Source organism: Silene latifolia, chromosome 3 (genome assembly GCF_048544455.1).
Source record: "Silene latifolia isolate original U9 population chromosome 3, ASM4854445v1, whole genome shotgun sequence".
Classification (NCBI taxonomy): Eukaryota; Viridiplantae; Streptophyta; class Magnoliopsida; order Caryophyllales; family Caryophyllaceae; genus Silene; species Silene latifolia.
In genome coordinates this window covers 40,791,997-40,803,237 of record NC_133528.1, presented here as the reverse complement: position 1 = coordinate 40,803,237, position 11,241 = coordinate 40,791,997, and the positions used below count along the sequence as shown (strand labels likewise).

Genomic DNA, 11,241 nt, shown 5'->3' with positions numbered 1-11,241 from the left:
TCTTATATTGTTATTAGTTGTGTCTTTATTTGCCTTGAGGAAGTAAAACTCCTCAAGGTTTGTTCTAATTGTTTTCGAGTTGTTTGATATTTTGCATGTCTAGAAGGTCACAAGGTGATTTGTTACCTTTTGATCGTGAAATTGAAAGAACTTTGACAACCAATAGAAGACTTGCTAGGAGAAATTTGAGAGGTATTAGTGAGGTTGTAGATATTCAACCAACTATTGAGTTCATCAACCCTTTTGCAAGAGAAGGTGAGGAGAACCCAACACAAAATACAACACAAAATCAACCCACAATGCCTAAGTTTTCATCACATTCCGTACCCACCGAGGAGAACCTACCCAATGGTACTCCCACACCACAACATCTAACCGGAAATTTCATTGCCAAATCCGCATTTATCCAATTAGTCAAAAGGAGCCAATTTGGGGGGATGCCTAGTGAAGACCCTCATTCTCATATGGAGACCTTTTGTGACTATTGTGATGCGATTTCTCAAACCGGTGTAACTCAAGACCAAATTCGATGGGTCTTATTTCCTTTTTCTCTAATTGGCACCGCGAAACAATGGTTGAAGGGCCTTGATAAGGCCACTCTCGGAATTGATTCTTGGAAAAAGTTGGCTCTAGCTTTCTACAAAAAATTCTACCCACCGGAAAAGACTAACATGCTAAGAGCTCAAATTACGGGTTTTAAGCAAAGGGATGAAGAATCTTTGTATGAAGCTTGGGAGCGGTTCAAAGGAATTCGTCGCTCATGTCCTCACCATGGACTTAGCGAGTGATTCTTGGTACAACAATTTTGGAACGGTCTATATGAAGATTCAAGGAACATTCTCAACATGGGATCAAATGGAATGTTCACCGAAGTTGATGACAATCAAACTTGGAACAAAATTGAGGAAATGGCGGTCCATAACTCACAATATAGTAGACCTCGCAAGGCTACTAGAGGAGGAAAGCATGAAGTGGACTCCGTTACTCAATTGGGTGCTCAACTTAGTGCTCACATTGATACAATCAATTTGAAGTTTGAAAAAGCTATGGCTAGACTTGAAGAAGCCTCAAAATCACCAAAGCATCATGTTAATGCCATGACGGCATCCTCATCAATCCCAAGTGGGATATGTGAGAATTGTGGAACTTTGGGACATGACTCAAGTGAATGTAGGGGAACAAATGAACAAGTGAATGCTTTCCAAGCATACAAGAGTGGTACCCCTTATTCTAACTATTACAATGAAAACACCAAATTCCATCCAAATCTCTCATACAAAAGCCAAAATGTTCAAAACCCTCAAACAACATACACCCCACCTCCCATGAGAAACCAAAATCAAAGACCCTTTTACAACCAAAACCAAGGTTACCAAAATAAAAATCCATACAATCAACAAAATGACCAAGGTTTTGATGTTCAAAAAGTGGTCCTCCAAATGCAAAAGAATCAACAAGAATTTTTCACTCAAATGCAAAAAGATAGTCAAGCAAAGGAAACCACCATCAACAACATCCTAGCTCACACCAAAATGTTGGAAACCCAATTAACTCAACTAGCATCTTCAAGCTCACAAAGACAAAAGGGCAATTACCACCTCAAAGTAATCCCCAAGACATGAAACGGTTAGTGCCATTCACTTGAGAAGTGGTACAAGGTATGAAGCACCGAAGAAGCAAGTTGAGGATGAAGTTGTGGAAGCTAGTGATAAGGAAGAAATTGTGCAAAACTCCAAAGATGGAGAATCATCAAAAGAAGAAATTTCAAAGAAAAATGAAGACAAGGTCAAGGAGAAGGAGCCCATTGTGATTAGACTTCCTTTTCCAAGTCGTCAAGCCAAGCCCAAATTTGATGACCAACTTGGAAAGTTTATGGAAATTGTGAAGAATTTAGAAGTCTCAATTCCTTTCACCGAATTAATCAATCACGTGCCGGCCTATGCGAAATACATGAAAGACATCCTCACAAAGAAGAAGTCGATCCGGAAGCTTGAGACTATCGCCTTCACTAAGGTGAGTAGTGCAATACTTCAAGGGAGTTCACCTCCAAAACTCAAGGATCCGGGAAGCTTCTCAATACCGTGTACCATTGGCGACACCACGATCAACAAAGCCTTATGTGATCTAGGGGCTAGTGTGAGTGTTATGCTGTACTCGGTGAGTAAAAGGTTGGGGATGGGAGAGCTTAAATGCACCAATATCACACTTCAAATGGCTGATAGATCGACGAAGACACCATTAGGGATATGGGAAGATGTTCTCGTGCGAATTGGGAAATTTTTCATCCCGGTGGACTTTGTCATTGTTGATATAGAAGAAGATTCCAACATTTCAATCATTCTAGGAAGACCTTTCTTACACGCCGCGGGTGCGGTGATTGATGTGAAACATGGAGAGCTCACTCTAGAAGTGGGAGATGAGAGTATAACTTTCAATCTTGACAAGACCATGAGAGCTCCCCGTTTACATGAACCATGTTTTATGATCGATCATTATAGCCGGAAGGATGATAGGAAGAAGTCGGAATTCCAATGGAAGAAGAAAATTGAAGATGCTCCATTCAAAGAGCAAGTGAATTGTAACAAAGAGAGCTTGCAAAGCTCACCAAAGTCAAGCAACGAAGAAGAGGATGGCCTCATTGGCCAAAACAAGATAATGGGAGAGTTGTCTCTATCAACTCAAGAGATCTTTAGTGATCAAGTATATGAAGTTTGTGGACTTTGGGACGATGAGTTTGAAGGGATTTTCAATCCCTACATTGGTAATGCTATCGATCAAGACCGACAACAAGGGCAAAGATCTATTGAAGAACTTTATCACGACAATGAACAAGCTTTTGATTACTTTTTCAAGGTGTTGAGCAACATCAACAACACCTTGGACATGCCCCCTTGACATCTCATCAAGAATGATAGTTTATTGGAGTCCTCCCTAAACCACTATTTGTAAATATTTCTAACTCGCATTTTAATTCTTAATTTGCATTTTTGTCATTTTTGGATTTTTATGCCTTGATCAAGATAATTATCATGTTTGAGAGAAGTGAGGGAGGGACTAATGATTTCAATTGATGTGTAGTGGCTTTAGCTTAGTGTGGGGATAGCAATTGCCTAGGCTATTCATGCCTTAGTAGTGCCCCCACAATGAAGAACACGAGATTTTGAAGAATGAAAAATGACAAGGGATATGCAAGGTACACGGATGGAACTGAATCCAGGAAAAAGGGGTAGAACCCGAGCGGTTTCAAGAGAATCTGCCCGTCTTCAGACAATCCGGGCATATTGGGCAGAAAACGCCGGTCCATCTGAGCTGAATTTCTGAAATTTTGTGACTGTTAACGAATCTGGGCGGCCTGCAGTAGAATCCGCCCGTCTTCATAAAGACGCCTATCCTTCAAGGGAAGACGCCCGTATTTTTGGCTGAGGAAAACAAGAAAAATCCCTGCAAAGGAATCCGCCCGTCTTCTCTGAAACACGCCCGTCCCGTGTTTTCAAATCCGCCCGTCTTTGCTGCAATCCACCCGTCTTTAGGCGAGAATTCCCAACCCAGAACAGGCAAATTCCGGGCGTCCCGAAGGAAAGCCGCCCGTCTTCCCCCTGCATTTCAAATTTTTCGGGTTCATTATAAACCCCATCCCACATTCATTTCCTCATTCCTTCATTCAAAACACTACCCATAAACCCCATAACTCCAAAACCCTCATCCTCTCCATTACAAAAACAAGATTCCTCAACAACATTCACCAAAATCAAATCAAAACATCCTTTTAACAACAAATTAATCACTCCTCTTTCAACAAAAATCAAAACCGAGCACAAAATCTTCAACCTTTGAGTCGATTTTTGAATTCATAAAGGCAAAGCCTTTCATCTTTAAATCAATTTGGGTGCACTAGAAATTGAAGATTTTCACTCTTTTCTTGGTTTATTCATCAATGGCAAAGACAAAGGGAGCAACAAAAGCAACAAAGGCAAAGGCACCAAAGGCAAAGGCACTCTCATCAAGACAAAAGAGTCTTCAAGCAAAGAAAGCATTGTCTATGGTGGTAGCTAACCCAAACTTGGAGGTGCAACAACAACAACCTCCCATGGAAGCAACAACATCTACTACTCCGGAAATTGCTCAACTTTCGAACTATCCGGAGGTAATTTTCATTTCCAAATCCCATAGGGACACTTTTGCCAAGTTTGCTAGTAAATCATTTCTATCCACCAAGTTTATTTGTGAAGATGCCTTAGATAAGTTGGGTGTCCTTGAGCAAACTAGAGCCTTCTTTAAAGCCATGGGGTTGGAGAAATTGTTTACAACAAAAGAATTGACATACCCCTCCCTTACCTTAGAATTTTTGAGTTCTTTGAAAGTTAACAAGGTTGAGACTATGGAAACCATCGAGTTTCGCCTAGCTAATGTTAGTAGGTGCATCTCCTTTAAGGAAATGGGTAAAGCTTTGGGTCTTAGTGATTCACCGAGTTATTTCAAGAATGTTGGCAAATATGACCCCGACCCTATTTGGGAGGCGATTTCCGGAAGGAAATTTGAGAGCTTTCATGCTAGTCGCGCTCTATTAGTCCACCATCCGGGCATTAGAGTGTGGCACAAGGTTGTAGGGAACACCATCATTGCAAGGAAAGACACCAACCATTTCACCAAACTCAATTTTGTTCTTCTTGAGTCGGCCTTAAACATTGGAAGGGAATTCACCAAGCCTTTGAACTCTCTAAGACTTTTGGTGGATAGATGGCTAAACATTGATTGTGGGAAGCAAGACACTACCGTTATTGTGAATGGAGGTTTAGTCACTCTTTTGGCTAAATACTTTGATCCAAACTTCAACAAGGATAACAAGTATGAGGCAAAGAAGGGTGGTCATCTCATTGATATTGATACTATGATACACAAGTACAAGTGGGTCTCTCATAACCCTCTTGACACCAAGTATGGGTGGCTCACTAGTGAGGCTAGATCTTTTACTTTGTCTTCGAAGATTTGTCGTTTAAGTGTCCACCGGACCAACTATCTCCTTCCCCTTTCAAAAGAGGCCGAGTACATCATCAAACAACAAAAGGGTGAAATTGAAATGCCCTCCTCTTCCATTGTCACGCCACCCTATCCTTTCGAGTACCAAGAGTTCAAGCCCGAAGGTGTTGAAGCAAGCAAAGATTATGTGACTCTTCTTATGCAAAAGATGCACAAGCAAGCCTTCAAGGACCGGGAAGATGCTTACTTAGCCCAATATCCACCCCTCCTTCACTTAGCTAGGCAAGGACTACTTGACCCTTCATGTCCTTTGCCTAGTTGGGCGGATAGGGAGCTCTTCTTTCCGAGTGCCTCTAGGGGTATTCCAGGTGATGATGAGGTTGTTAGTGATGCGGTTGATGCGGTTGTTGATAATAACATTGATGAAGAGGCTAGTGAAGAAGAAGAAGAGGATGATGAACAAAGTGAACAAGAAAGTGAAGAGGGAAGTGGTGATGATTCCACTTCTAGTGAGGAAAATGATGATAGTGATGATATGATGGAATATTAGCAAGCTTTGGAGGCTCCTACCCTCTTGAGGTTTGTCTACTTCTCTCTTTGTTTTATTTTATTAATCTTGATCATTGTTGGAGTAGTCCTAGCACCATAGAGGACTAACACCTCGGCCCCATTTAGGTGTTCTCATTTTATTGTTCCCACCTTTTAAAAATCCAAAATGACAAAATTAGTTTCATGCATTTCATAGTGTGTGCATGAACTACACCCAACCTTAGGACATTAGCAATAATGTCTAACTCGGTTTGGGGAAGTACATACATACACAACGGGAGGTAATCTAAATTATCCTCTCCGTCATAAACAAAAACCATTCTCAACATGGGATCAAATGGAATGTTCACCGAAGTTGATGACAATCAAACTTGGAACAAAATTGAGGAAATGGCGGCCATAACTCACAATATAGTAGACCTCGCAAGGTTACTAGAGGAGGAAAGCATGAAGTGGACTCCGTTACTCAATTGGGTGCTCAACTTAGTGCTCACATTGATACAATCAATTTGAAGTTTGAAAAAGCTATGGCTAGACTTGAAGAAGCCTCAAAATCACCAAAGCATCATGTTAATGCCATGACGGCATCCTCGTCAATCCCAAGTGGGATATGTGAGAATTGTGGAACTTTGGGACATGACTCAAGTGAATGTAGGGGAACAAATGAACAAGTGAATGCTTTCCAAGCATAAAAGAGTGGTACCCCTTATTCTAACTATTACAATGAAAACACCAAATTCCATCCAAATCTCTCATACAAAAGCCAAAATGTTCAAAACCCTCAAACAACATACACCCCACCTCCCTTGAGAAACCAAAATCAAAGACCCTTTTACAACCAAAACCAAGGTTACCAAAATAAAAATCCATACAATCAACAAAATGACCAAGGTTTTGATGTTCAAAAAGTGGTCCTCCAAATGCAAAAGAATCAACAAGAATTTTTCACTCAAATGCAAAAAGATAGTCAAACAAAGGAAACCACCATCAACAACATCCTAGCTCACACCAAAATGTTGGAAACCCAATTAACTCAACTAGCATCTTCAAGCTCACAAAGACAAAAGGGGCAATTACCACCTCAAAGTAATCCCCCAAGACATGAAACGGTTAGTGCCATTCACTTGAGAAGTGGTACAAGGTATGAAGCAATCAAGAAGCAAGTTGAGGATGAAGTTGTGGAAGCTAGTGATAAGGAAGAAATTGTGCAAAACTCCAAAGATGGAGAATCATCAAAAGAAGAAATTTCAAAGAAAAATGAAGACAAGGTCAAGGAGAAGGAGCCCATTGTGATTAGACTTCCTTTTCCAAGTCGTCAAGCCAAGCCCAAATTTGATGACCAACTTGGAAAGTTTATGGAAATTGTGAAGAATTTAGAAGTCTCAATTCCTTTCACCGAATTAATCAATCACGTGCCGGCCTATGCGAAATACATGAAAGACATCCTCACAAAGAAGAAGTCGATCCGGAAGCTTGAGACTATCGCCTTCACTAAGGTGAGTAGTGCAATACTTCAAGGTAGTTCACCTCCAAAACTCAAGGATCCGGGAAGCTTCTCAATACCGTGTACCATTGGCGACACCACGATCAACAAAGCCTTATGTGATCTAGGGGCTAGTATGAGTGTTATGCCGTACTCGGTGAGTAAAAGGTTGGGGATGGGAGAGCTTCAATGCACCAATACCACACTCCAAATGGCCGATAGATCGACGAAGACACCATTAGGGATATGGGAAGATGTTCTCGTGCGAATTGGGAAATTTTTCATCCCGGTGGACTTTGTCATTGTTGATATGGAAGAAGATTCCAACATTCCAATCATTCTAGGAAGACCTTTCTTACACGCCGCGGGTGCGGTGATTGATGTAAAACATGGAGAGCTCACTCTAGAAGTGGGAGATGAGAGTATAACTTTCAATCTTGACAAGACCATGAGAGCTCCCCGTTTACATGAACCATGTTTTATGATCGATCATTATAGCCGGAAGGATGATAGGAAGAAGTCGGAATTCCAATGGAAGAAGAAAATTGAAGATGCTCCATTCAAAGAGCAAGTGAATTGTAACAAAGAGAGCTTGCAAAGCTCACCAAAGTCAAGCAACGAAGAAGAGGATGGCCTCATTGGCCAAAACAAGATAATGGGAGAGTTGTCTCTATCAACTCAAGAGATCTTTAGTGATCAAGTAGATGAATTTTGTGGTCTTTGGGACGATGAGTTTGAAGGGATTTTCAATCCCTATATTGGTAATGTTATCGATCAAGACCGACAACAAGGGCAAAGATCTATTGAAGAACTTTGTCACGACAATGAACAAGCTTTTGATTACTTTTTCAAGGTGTTGAGCAACATCAACAACACCTTGGACATGCCCCCTTGGCATCTCATCAAGAATGAGAGTTTGGTGGAGTTCTCCCTAAACCACCATTTGTAAATATTTCTAACTCCCTAACTCGCATTTAAATTCTTAATTTGCATTTTTGTCATTTTCGGATTTTTATGCCTTGATCAAGATAATTATCATGTTTGAGAGAAGTGAGGGAGGGACTAATGATTTCAATTGATGTGTAGTGCTTTAGCTTAGTGTGGGGATAGCAATTGCCTAGGCTATTCATGCCTTAGTAGTGCCCCCACAATGAAGAACACGAGATTTTGAAGAATGAAAAATGACAAGGGATATGTAAGGTACACGGATGGAACTAAATCCGGGAAAAAGGGGTAGAACCCGAGCGGTTTCAAGAATATCCGCCCGTCTTCAGACAATCCGGGCATATTGGGCAAAAAACGCCCGTCCTTCTGAGCTGAATTTCTGAAATTTTGTGACTGTTAAGGAATCTGGGCGGCCTGCAGTAGAATCCGCCCGTCTTCATAAAGACGTCCGTCCTTCAAGGGAAGACGCCCGTATTTTTGGCTGAGGAAAACAAGAAAAATCCTTGCAAAGGAATCCGCCCGTCTTCTCTGAAAGACGCCCGTCCCGTGTTTTCAAATCCGCCCGTCTTTGCTGCAATCCGCCCGTCTTTAGGCGAGAATTTCCTAACCCAGAACAGGCAAAATCCGGGCGTCCCGAAGGAAAGCCGCCCGTCTTCCCCCTACATTTCAAATTTTTCGGGTTCATTATAAACCCCATCCCACATTAATTTCCTCATTCCTTCATTCAAAACACTACCCATAAACCCCATAACTCCAAAACCCTCATCCTCTCCATTACAAAAATAAGATTCCTCAACAACATTCACCAAAATCAAATCAAAACATCCTTTTAACAACAAATTAATCACTCCTCTTTCAACAAAAATCAAAACCAAGCACAAAATCTTCAACCTTTGAGTCGATTTTTGAATTCATAAAGGCAAAGCCTTTCATCTTTAAATCGATTTGGGTGCACTAGAAATTGAAGATTTTCACTCTTTTCTTGGTTTATTCATCAATGGCAAAGACAAAAGGAGCAACAAAAGCAACAAAGGCAAAGGCACCAAAGGCAAAGGTACTTTAATCAAGACAAAAGAGTCTTCAAGCAAAGAAAGCATTGGCTATGGTGGAAGTTAACCCAAACTTGGAGGTGCAACAACAACAACCTCCCATGGAAGCAACAACATCTACTACTCCGGAAATTGCTCAACTTTCGAACTATCCGGAGGTAATTTTCATTTCCAAATCCCACAGGGACACTTTTGCCAAGTTTGTTAGTAAATCATTTCTATCCACCAAGTTTATTTGTGAAGATGCCTTAGATAAGTTGGGTGTCCTTGAGCAAACTAGAGCCTTCTTTAAAGCCATGGGGTTGGAGAAATTGTTTACAACAAAAGAATTGACATACCCCTCCCTTACCTTAGAATTTTTGAGTTCTTTGAAAGTTAACAAGGTTGAGACTATGGAAACCATCGAGTTTCGCCTAGCTAATGTTAGTAGGTGCATCTACTTTGAGGAAATGGGTAAAGCTTTGGGTCTTAGTGATTCACCAAGTTATTTCAAGAATGTTGGCAAATATGACCCCGACCCTCTTTGGGAGGCGATTTCCGGAAGGAAATTTGAGAGCTTTCATGCTAGTCGCGCTCTATTATTCCACCATCCGGGCATTAAAGTGTGGCACAAGGTTGTAGGGAACACCATCATTGCAAGGAAAGACACCAACCATTTCACCAAACTCGATTTTGTTCTTCTTGAGTCGGCCTTGAACATTGGAAGGGAATTCACCAAGCCTTTCAACTCTCTAAGACTTTTGGTGAATAGATGGCTAAACATTGATTGTGGGAAGCAAGGCACTACCGTTATTGTGAATGGAGGTCTAGTCACTCTTTTGGCTAAATACTTTGATCCAAACTTCAACAAGGATAACAAGTATGAGGCGAAGAAGGGTGGTCATCTCATTGATATTGATACTATGATACACAAGTACAAGTGTGTCTCTCATAACCCTCTTGACACCAAGTATGGGTGGCTCACTAGTGAGGCTACATCTTTTACTTTGCCTTCGAAGATTTGTCGTTTAAGTGTCCACCGGACCAACTATCTCCTTCCCCTTTCAAAAGAGGCCGAGTACATCATCAAACAACAAAAGGGTGAAATTGAAATGCCCTCCTCTTCCATTGTCACGCCACCCTATCCTTTCGAGTACCAACAGTTCAAGCCCGAAGGTGTTGAAGCAAGCAAAGATTATGTGACTCTTTTTATGCAAGAGATGCACAACCAAGCCTTCAAGGACCGGGAAGATGCTTACTTAGCCCAATATCCACCCCTCCTTCACTTAGCTAGGCAAGGACTACTTGACCCTTCATGTCCTTTGCCTAGTTGGGCGGATAGGGAGGTCTTCTTTCCGAGTGCCTCTAGGGGTATTCCGGGTGATGATGAGGTTGTTGGTGATGCGGTTGATGCGGTTGTTGATAATAACATTGATGAAGAGGCTAGTGAAGAAGAAGAAGAGGATGATGAACAAAGTGAACAAGAAAGTGAAGAGGGAAGTGGTGATGATTCCACTTCTAGTGAGGAAAATGATGATAGTGATGATATGATGGAAGATTAGCAAGCTTTGGAGGCTCCTACCCTCTTGAGGTTTGTCTACTTCTCTCTTTGTTGTATTTTATTAATCTTGATCATTGTTGGAGTAGTCCTAGCACCATAGAGGACTAACACCTCGGCCCCATTGAGGTGTTCTCATTTTATTGTTCCCACCTTTTAAAAATCCAAAATGACAAAATTAGTTTCATGCATTTCATAGTGTGTGCATGAACTACACCCAACCTTAGGACATTAGCAATAATGTCTAACTCGGTTTGGGGAAGTACATACATACACAACGGGAGGTAATCTAAATTATCCTCTCCGTCATAAACAAAAACCATGCATCATGTAGTGTAGATTAGTGTAGCTTGCATTTAGTGTAGAAATCATGCATCATGTTTGCATAATTTCTCATCATTTTGGCCATTGAGGACAATGCCCATATTAGTGTGGGGATGGGGGAATTCTAATCTAACTTTTATTCAAAAATCCAAAAAAATTGAAAAATTTCGAAAAACCATAAAAATTTGAAAATTGAAAAACCAAAAACAAGTTCTTTTCCTTTATAGTGTAGTCAAGTATATATTATTGTATATATTGTGTTTGTTCTATCCTTGTTCACATTGATCGACTACGCCACATCCGAGACATGAGGATATTGAAGACCGCATGGTATGATCTTTCCAATCTCCTTTTTCCTCTTTATGTTAATGACTATG

General features: G+C 40.9%; 1 non-coding gene across 1 annotated transcript; it reads right to left on the bottom strand.

Moving 5' to 3' along the window:
- Positions 1-671: 671 nt before the first annotated feature.
- On the bottom strand, positions 672-778 carry LOC141650689 (small nucleolar RNA R71). The gene has a single exon (XR_012546708.1). It is a non-coding gene; the product is annotated as a small nucleolar RNA R71 (small nucleolar RNA).
- Positions 779-11,241: the final 10,463 nt, after the last annotated feature.